The sequence below is a fragment of the Antechinus flavipes genome, chromosome 3 (assembly GCF_016432865.1).
Source record: "Antechinus flavipes isolate AdamAnt ecotype Samford, QLD, Australia chromosome 3, AdamAnt_v2, whole genome shotgun sequence".
Lineage (NCBI taxonomy): Eukaryota > Metazoa > Chordata > Mammalia > Dasyuromorphia > Dasyuridae > Antechinus > Antechinus flavipes.
The window spans coordinates 583,588,114-583,596,305 of NC_067400.1; the positions used below are offsets into that span (position 1 = coordinate 583,588,114).

Here is an 8,192-nt window from a genome sequence, read left to right on the forward strand (position 1 = left end):
CAGGGACATGAAATTATGCTGCTGAAGAAAAATTCAAGCCAGATAACCTCTGGAAGATCTAAATCTTAGACCTCTCTGTTCTGCCTTCTCAGCCTCTTGACCTGGAAAATCCCACCCTTCCCATGCTGCCCGATTCTCTTGGAAGCCTTTGGGGCCAGCAGGAATTCAAATGCCCAGATCCTGAGGTCCCAAATGAATGTGAAATAATAATAACGATGATGATAATAACGAGGAGAAGAAACTAAAATCCATGCCAACCCCAAAGGAACACTGCAATTTTGAGTCAAGCCAGAACTCAAGTTACTGGAATTCAGCAAGCAAGCTGGCTTTCCCGGGCTGTTATAACCACCATCCTACAGTTAGACGAAAACACATCTGGTTTGACTTCTTGTTCCTCATCTACCCCTTCCCCCTCAATCCTAACCCTTCAAGTTTTTCCCCTAACTTTGTCAAGCATCGAGAAATGCAAACAAAGGCTTACATATCACATGGAGGTTGAGAATTCCAACATGGAAAACTTGAGTGTTTCAAGAGCAAATGTGTTCACGGATTCAAGTCATGAGGGGATGGATGATGGGAATTAAGCAGCCAGCTAATGGCCACCATTTAGGAGCCAAGAGTAAACTCAGAGCCTCAAACCACCAGCCCTCAAGACCTTGGACTTAATGGCAGGAGCACATCTAAAGATGAAGAGAGGGAGGGAAGAAGAAAAAGGGAATTCCAGATGTGAACGTGCAATGTCAGGCCAGCTCAGCATTCCTGTGGCAACCTCTTAATTTCCTACTGAGAATCTGAGTTCTCTTTCTTTCCCAGGCTTCAGGTTTTACAAAGATAATTGGGGAGATGGGATGGGTAAAAGAAAGATCTTAGAATACCTGGGCATTCCCTATGCTGCCTTAGACACTAGTTGTGGAATCCTAGGCAAGTCACTTAACCCCCAAGTGCCTCAGTTTCCTCACCTGTAAAATTGGGGGATGGGGGCTCAGACTTAATGGCCTTTCTTCAAGTTGTCCATTCAGTCAATATTGATCAAACCTAGAACACCACCCTCTCCACACTGACCCTGGTGCTCTTTCTACTATGCTTTATTACCTCACAGAAGGGAAGGACACCTTGATATGCCCAACTAATGATCTGTTGACCCCCCTCCCCAACCCCACCTCACCATGTCTTATTTGCCTTGCTGAAAATCCTTTGCTAATGAGAAGCAAAAGCCAACTGCCATCCTTCAGAGTTTGGAATGGTCAGGAGGTCCTATTTTGTGGACAAAAGTCCAGGCTCTGCTTGTCTACATTTTGGTCAGTTCGCTGCTCATTAGCACCTCGGGAATGGGGAGAAGGCGAGAGAAGTCGGATACAAAGGTGAGCTATTGAATTATTTCTAAAAATGAGGATGAAACCCAGCCAAACTATATTATAATATATAATAAAGTAGGGGTAAGGGAGCTAGAAAAGCAATCTTGTAAGAGCTGGAGGAAAAACAAAATGGAGAGGATTGGGAGGTGTTGAATAGTTTTGATTTAAAAGGCTTGGACATTGAGGAAACAAATGATGCCCAGTCAATTCAGGGAACCATTATTGAATGATTCATGATAGCTCTAACTCTGAAATCTGAATTTCTAACAGTGTTCAGACTTCCAAGGATTTTGACTTAGAACATCCTTAGAGGGCAGTGGAAATCAGGTGGTAAAAGGGCATTCATTATCTTTAGAGTCAAGAAGGGGAGCCACGAATGGCCTGTGACCTCCATTAGTAAAATGGGAGAATCAGACAGAGTTCCCTTAGCTCCAAGTTTTCTTATTCTAACTTAACCATATTAGATTGTTCATGAGAAAGCACAAGATTTCGGTATTTGTCATAGAGCTAGGAATTCATCAAGGTCTTTGGATTCCAACTCCAGTGCTTTCCACTCAATAGGAATCCTCTGATGTATCCTGACTTCTTGTGTGCTGAATACCCAATTAGCCTCAGAAGCTGTTGGGGAATGAGAGAACTCAAGGAAGGAGAAGAGAGCTTCCAATCTTGGAGCTGATTTGTGTCAAAGGACATTTACCCAGAACTCCGAACCTCAAGAGAAATATCCTTTGAGCTAATAAATGTGACGTGCAGTTGTCCAGGCTCTGCGTACAGAGCAAATGAATGAAATTTTACTATATCACCCACTGACATGCTCTTGACCTGGTTTTTCCATGCCAGCTAGCTCAGGCCATCTCATTTGGCACAAGGCTGGCTGGAAGAATTCAGTGGCAGAAGCCGTTTCCTTAGCTTGCTCCTGGCTCAAAAAAAACTCCAGGCCTTAAATGAGGGTTTGCCGAGTTCATTTCCAGGTCTTTGGCCACTTGGGGTATATATATTGGGGCGAGGGGTGGGAGTGGAGCAGGGGGGAGAGAGAAAGGAGGGGAGTGATGAGGCTCTGAAAAGGATAGAGGATGAGGGAGGGAAATAAAGGGGCAAACAACAGAATTGCCGGAGACAACAGGGGAGGAGGAAGAGCTTTAGGACTGCAAGCCTGGCCTGGCAAGAATAGATGGGGAAAGACAGTGATTTTCAGCGAGGAGGGGAGCATAAAAAAAACACAAAGGGGATTCCAGACATCAGGGAACACCCCTTTTTTATCTGTAGTTTCCTTTTCATTCAGTCCTCAGAACAGAGTAACAATCAGGGAAGATGGTATCAGTTGGGGAGGGCTTTTAGGATTAGATCTCTTCAGTTGTTAAGGAGCTGTGGCCAACAAGCATTTATCAAGCACATAATGTATACTAAGAACTGGAAATTGGGAAAACATCAAAAAAATCTCTTCTCTCAAAGAGTTTACATTCTCTCAGTGAAGAATAGTCTTGATTTAGAACAAGACTTAGGTTTGAAAATTGTCTCAGGAGATAAAGTGCCTCTGCTTTCCCCATCTCCAAAATGAAAACAGCCAGGATGCCCCATCTCTCAGACTTAGCTCCCTGATGACATTAAGGGCTGACTTAGTTCTAAGAGTTCTTGGTGGCTCCAGACAGTGGAACTGAAAGCGTTCTACCTCTAATCCATCTCTACCCCATATTTACTGACTGGTATCTCCACCCTCAAGTGAATTCAGGTAGTTACAAGAAACAAAACACCTTTGGTTGTAGGCTCGCTAAATTTCAATGCCCTGGCTCACTGAACAAAGCAATCCGATTTTCAGTTCCTTCTTCTGTGAAATGGGAGTCATCTTTAGAATCCACATTAGACAGTATTGCGATATAAAACATCTGAAGAGGACTCTATCCCAACTTTTTCTTAGGATAATGAGTGTTCTAAGACTGGAGACACACAGAGGGTCAGAGCCCAGGAGAACATTAAGCAATTCTCTCATTTACAGAGATGGGGAAACTGAGACCCAGACCCTCTGGGAACAGCCAAAAGGCTGTGGAAAACCTCAGCTTCAGGTTGGGGAAGGAGAGGAGGAGGAAAGAGAAGTCGCTGCCTCCAGTGGCGAGTTCAATTTGGCCCTACCTCCCAAGGTAGCCTTGGGGAAGGTCCAGTTCCCTCCAGCTGGGCTACCACCCACACAGCGCCAGCCTCCCGATGCTTGCTCGTCACTGGCTCCAAAAGCCGAAGGGAACTGGCAGAGCATCGAGTTACCCGCTTATTTCGCTACTTTGTGCACAGCTTTCTCCCGCTGAGGGAGCAGAACTCATTTGCGGGCAACAGAGAGGGCTTTGCAAGCACCGCTCACCCCCCCCACCCCGGGGGCTGACAAAGATAGCGGGAAAAGCCCGGCGTTTGGGATCGGGTTTGGATCTCGGCTTCGCTACATGCTCGACTTCCCCAATTGTAAAACGGAGGTTGCCCAGCGCTGGCCTCCGCGGGCTCCGTTCTCAGCCCTAGCCCTCCCCCAGGCTCTGCCGCCCCTGCCCCCCCTGCCCTGCGCGGTCCCCGCTGTCGCGTGGCTGCTGTATGTTCCCCAGCACGCGCGCCTTTACGCAGATACTCACACTCACACTCTCACACACATGCACACTCTCACACACGCACACTGCCCGCGCAGCCGGCACCGGGCGGAGGTGCCCAAACTTCCCAAGGGCCCCGGGGGCTCGGGGAGCGGGGGCCGCCGCGGGGCCGCCGAGGCCCCAGCCGTACCTGTTCTTGCCGGAGTTGGAAGCCGACCTCGTGCAACTTGAGGAGCTGGGGAGCCGGGAGTCCTGGGTCCGGAGTTCAGAGTCCCCTTGGCGCCGGGCTGCACGCAAGAGCGGATGACCCCAGTCCGCGCTCCCCCGAAGCTTTTAAAGGCAGCGATCCCAGGGGATGGGAAAGCCGCTGGGCCCCTCACCACCCTTCCCCTCCGCCCCCTCCGCCCCCTCCTCCGCCCCCAACCCGCCCCCAGACTGGAGGGAGGTGGAGGAGGAGGAGGAGGAGGAGGAGGGGGCGGGGGAGGGAGAGGAGGAGAAGGAAGAGGACTAGGACGAGGAGGACAAGGAGGAGGATAAGGAGGAGGGAAGCCCGGGAGCTGTCCGAGCCACGCGGCTCCGAGTGCCCCCTGCCGCCCAGAAGCGGGGGTGGCGGGCGGGGGAGCGCTGGCACCGAGCCGAGGCCAGCCTCCCGTCCGAGTCCTGCCCAGGGCTGCCGAGATGTCGGTGCACCGCACCCTCCATCCTCCCCTAGGACCCGCTCTCCCGACTGAGCCCTGCGCCCCTTCCCCTCCCCCTCCTCTGCACCCCGCAGCCCACTCGTGGCCTCTCCCCCTGCCCAGCTCCTTCAGAAACCCCTGGCGTGCGAATGAGGGTAATGGCATCAAGTCGTGACTCCGCACTCGGCTCTCTAAGAGATGGGGAAAATCGGTTCACCTCGAAATTCTCTAGGCTTCCTTGCAGCCCTAAGCCACGTGATCTCCCCCTCCCCTTTTCTGGCTCTCTCCCCTTTCGCCCATTCACAACCTCCGACCTTTCCTTCCTCCCACTCAGGATTCTTCCTTCTCAAAGATCCTGCTTTCTTCCTCCCCTCACCTCCCCTCAGCCTTCTCCAGCCCACTTCCTCCCCCTGATCTCTTCCCCTTTATTTCATCTCCTGCTTGGGGAAAACCAAGTTTTGGAGAAGATGGGAGAGAAGAAAGTAAGGGGACTTGGAAACCAGGACAACCCTCCCCCCAAATTAAGGCTCTTCCTCTGAGTTACCGAGAGAGGGAAACCATCGTCAAGAGCTAGTTTTACAGATAAGGAAACTGAGGCCCGAGAAAGTCGAACGATTTGGCCACTGTCACACGGCTGGTCCGTAATGGAGGCAAGGTTCAAACGCAAGCAGGGGTCCTCAAACTACGGGCCGCGGGCCAGATGCGGCAGCTGAGGACGTTCATCCCCCTCACCCAGGGCTATGAAGTTTCTTTATTTAAAGGCCCACAAAACAAAGTCTTAGTTTTTACTATAGTCCGGCCCTCCAACATTCTGAGGGACAGGGAACTGGCCCCCTATTTAAAAAGTTTGAGGACCCGAGTCAGCAGCCCCAACAGCTCTGTTTGCCTAGAGTAAGAGTGTGTAAATCTCTGAATGTTGGGATTGAGTGATAGAGCATAGAATGTTTGATGTAGAAGGTTCTTTAGAAATAGCCGTGTTTAATCTCATTTTACAGACCCAGAAACTGTTCAGAGACATCCGTGAATCCTCTAAGATCATAAAGTCAGTAGCCAGCATAGGGATTAGGACTGAGGAAAATGAAATCTAGAGAGGTGGGAAATGACTGCATTTGTATGACTTGGAGTTTTGTTGAGGTTCAATGGTTGGCCACTGTTTGTGACCCCATTTGATGCTGTTGGAGTGGTTTGCCATTTCCTTCTCCAGCTCATTTTTTACAGATGACACAATATTAAGTGACTTGGCCAAGTTTCACAGCTTCTAAGTGCCCGAAGCTTGATTTGAATCTTGGTCTTTCTGACTGGGGTTGAGGGTGGAGGGAAGTATTCAGCAACCCTGTAGATCGGAGGAATGGGGGGAGATGGGGGAGCATTCTATAACTTCCCTTATCGAAAGCACCACAAATATCTTCTTACAACAATTGATGGTGCTAAAGAAAGGGAGTCACATAGGTGGAGTGATTTGCTATAAGGCTGGTAAATTTACTTATTTTTATTTTAACCCATTGCTTTATGAATCATGTTGGGAGAGAAAAATCAGAGCAAAAGGGAAAAACCATGGGAGAGATTAAAAAAAAAAAAAACAGAATTAAAAAAAAGAAAGTGCTCTGAAAAAAAAAAAAACAGAATAAAGAAGGAAACATAGCGTTTGTTGATGTACATTCAGTCTCCTTTGTTCTTTTTCTGGATGCTGATGGCATTTTCTGTCCAAAGTCTATTGGGATTGCTTTGATAGCTGATTAAAGGTGGGGTTTGATTCCAAGTCCTCATCCTCTCACTTCAGCAAACTGCTCTGTACTGGCCTCAGTACTAGTCTAGTGCCTTCCTCATACACAATTGGAGTTTGATAAGTATTTACTGATTAATGAGAAATAGAAATTCCCAAACAAAAGTTGAGGGTTCACTGTTAAATGATAGGAAGGGAACAAAGTTGAATTGATATGTAGCCAGAATAAAACATCCTGTTTCTAGTAGAGAAGACCCCTAAAAGGTCAAAACTACAGCTTCTTGTTCCTGATTTAATTCTCTTTCCATCACAGTAAAGCTCTTTTTTTTTTTTTAAATCTCAAAATGTCAGAATTGGGAGGAGTCTTAAGAGCAGAAAATGTCAGATGGGAGGGACCTTAAAAGATTACTTCAGAGCTGGAAGGAACCTTAGATATCATTTAGCTTAGTTGATGGTCCACCAGGCTTGGAGTTAAGAAGACCTGAGTTCAAATGCAGACTCAGATACTAATTAGCTGTGTGACCCTGGATAAGTCAACACTTCAATTTTTTTATCTGTAAAAATTGGGGATAATAACACCCCCTGCCTGCCAAGGATGCTGTGAGGATCAAACAAGATAATAACTGTAAAGTCTGTACATGTATGTAATCTGATATTAAGCAAATACTATATAAATATCAACTTTTTTTTTTTTTTTTGGCTGAGTCGATTGGGATCTTGCCCAATGACTTGACCAAGGTGACACAGCTAGAAAATAGGGTCTAAGGTCGAATTTGAACTGAGGTCTTCCTGATTTCAGGGCAAGTGCTCTATCCACTGTGCCATCTAGCTGCTCCAACTATTCCTACTTGCTAAGTCGATTGTAATGCTTAAAAAGTTCAAGAGCCTTGGTTTTTGGATAACTAATCATTTTACTAAGAATGCTAGCTTTTTATTAATAAAAAGGAATGGTCATTTCACTATGCAGTTCTAAGAATATTATTTTTCTTTTTTTTTCTCACACATGTATTTCATTTTATTTTTTATATGTGTACTAACTTTTTAAAATACACATTTCTTGATGAATCATATTGGGAGAGAAAAATCAAAACAAAAAGGAGAGTGATTAGGAGAGCTTTCCCTACCAATCTACAATATTGTGTCAAGTGACCAGTAACTGGAAGTATTTGTTTCATACTTTGAATAAACCCAACCCTTTTATAATAAAGAAGATGGATTAGTGAGGGAGAAAATACTAGCAGGAAACACTTACAACAAGACAAGACTGAGTAACATGGGAGTGATCTCTTTAAACCACAGAGAAGTCAAGAAAGGCTTCCCCATAGTGTAGGGCTTTGAGCTAAGGTGAAAAGAACATTGTCTTTGGGGCTGAGCTCCTGAATTTCAATACCACCTCTGTTACTTACTCTTTATGTAAACTTAGGCAAGTTGTCGCTCCTTTCTAGGACTCAGTTTCTTCGTCTGCAAAATGGGAAGGCTTAACAAGACAGCCTCTGACAATGATAGGGAGAATTTGAGTAAGCAGAGAAAAGGGAAGAAGAAATGCCAGGGAATTCCTTTTTTTTTTTTTAAATATCTTTTTATTGATAGAACGCATGCCAGGGTAATTTTTTACAGCATTATCCCTTGCATTCATTTCTGTTCTGATTTTTCCCCTCCCTCCCTCCACCCCTTCCCCCAGATGGCAAGCAGTCCTTTACATGTTGAATGGGTTACAGTATATCCTAGATACAATATATGTGTGCAGAACCGAACAGTTTTCTTGTTGCACAGGGAGAATTGAATTCAGAAGGTATAAATAACCCGGGAAGAAAAACAAAAATGCAAGCAGTTTATATTCATTTCCCAGTGTTCTTTCTCTGGGTGTAACTGC

At 46.4% G+C, this 8,192-nt stretch overlaps 1 protein-coding gene across 1 annotated transcript in view; it reads right to left on the minus strand.

Annotated features, from left to right (window-relative positions):
• The window catches only part of ALPL (alkaline phosphatase, biomineralization associated), a 50,130-nt gene extending 45,549 nt beyond the window's left edge, over positions 1-4,581 (minus strand). Inside the window, exon 1 of the mRNA XM_051988313.1 lies at positions 4,110-4,581. The gene's annotated coding sequence lies outside the window, so the exon portion shown is untranslated. The remainder of the gene's footprint in view (positions 1-4,109) is intronic.
• Positions 4,582-8,192: the final 3,611 nt, after the last annotated feature.